Below are 1,104 nucleotides of genomic sequence, written 5' to 3'. Positions count from 1 at the left end.
ACCTACATAGATGTGTTAGCATCAACCTATTGAATACCAATTGATCTTCTTCTTTCTGCACTCTCAGAGGACCATTGATTTGCATATTCAAATAACTCATCAGGAATTATAACTATCTCCTCTGGAGTCTTCTTCATCAACGGGCCTCCAGCTGCATTGCTCAATGTTCTATGTGAGGTCGGTGTCAATCCATCCCAAAAGTCCTGGAGTTGCATCCAGAGTTTAACTTCGCTATGTTGACACTTTCTTATAATCTCCTTAAACCTCTCCCATGCTTCAAAAATAGTTTTTGTATCCTTCTGGCAGAAGTTATGGATTTCCCTTCTAAACATGCCCATTTTAGCCGAGGAGAAATATTTATCAAGGAATTTTCTGGTCATCTTCTCCCAAGTTCTAGTTGATCATGTGGGCAAGCTTCGAAGCCACTGCTTTGCATCGTATTTGAGTTTGAAGGGGAATTCCCTCAAGTACACTGCATCTCGTGACACACCATTGTATTAAAAGGTATTCTTAATCTCTTTGAAGTCCATTAGATGTGTGTTTGGATCTTCGTTTGGTTTTCCTCTGAAGACACAACAATTTTGAAGGGTTTGAAGCAACCCTTGCTTCAATTCGAAATTGTTAGCTGCAATTGGAGGTGGTCAAACACTGGATAATCCTTGATTGTAGACCGGTCTAGCATAATCACCAAGTGGTCTCCCAGGCATGGGATCTATATTTTCGAACTGATTTGCACTCAAAAGTTGATTTTGAGCAATTCTACGACCCCTCTCTTCTTCATAGATAATATGTGCATCTCTAATAGCTGCTTCCTCAACATCCCATGTAGCTTGTTCTATTTGTTGGGCTACCTCTCTTGCAGCCAAATCCACATTATCCTCACTGTTTCCAGCCATATCTTTGGTTGAGGATTTCCCAACCTTTTCTAACGTCTCGATGAGATTTCTTTCCTTCCTCAGTTGTTGCAGCTGTTTTTCAATTTCTAGTTTATATGGTAGCACTTCCTTCGCAGAAGCTCGAGTCATGGACCAACCAATCCTGTAGCCTGCACACAGTCAAAGAACACCAAACGTAAAAAGGAAAAAAAATAAAATAAAATAAAAA

The 1,104-nt window shown here is 40.0% G+C and overlaps 1 non-coding gene across 1 annotated transcript; it reads left to right on the top strand.

The window, feature by feature from the left end:
• The first annotated feature begins 225 nt into the window (after nt 1–225).
• Nucleotides 226–332, top strand: LOC142168445 (small nucleolar RNA R71). Its single transcript, XR_012698307.1, has one exon. It is a non-coding gene; the product is annotated as a small nucleolar RNA R71 (small nucleolar RNA).
• Nucleotides 333–1,104: the final 772 nt, after the last annotated feature.

Source organism: Nicotiana tabacum, chromosome 13 (genome assembly GCF_000715075.1).
Source record: "Nicotiana tabacum cultivar K326 chromosome 13, ASM71507v2, whole genome shotgun sequence".
NCBI classification, from domain to species: Eukaryota; Viridiplantae; Streptophyta; class Magnoliopsida; order Solanales; family Solanaceae; genus Nicotiana; species Nicotiana tabacum.
This window is presented reverse-complemented; position numbering and strand designations above follow the sequence as displayed.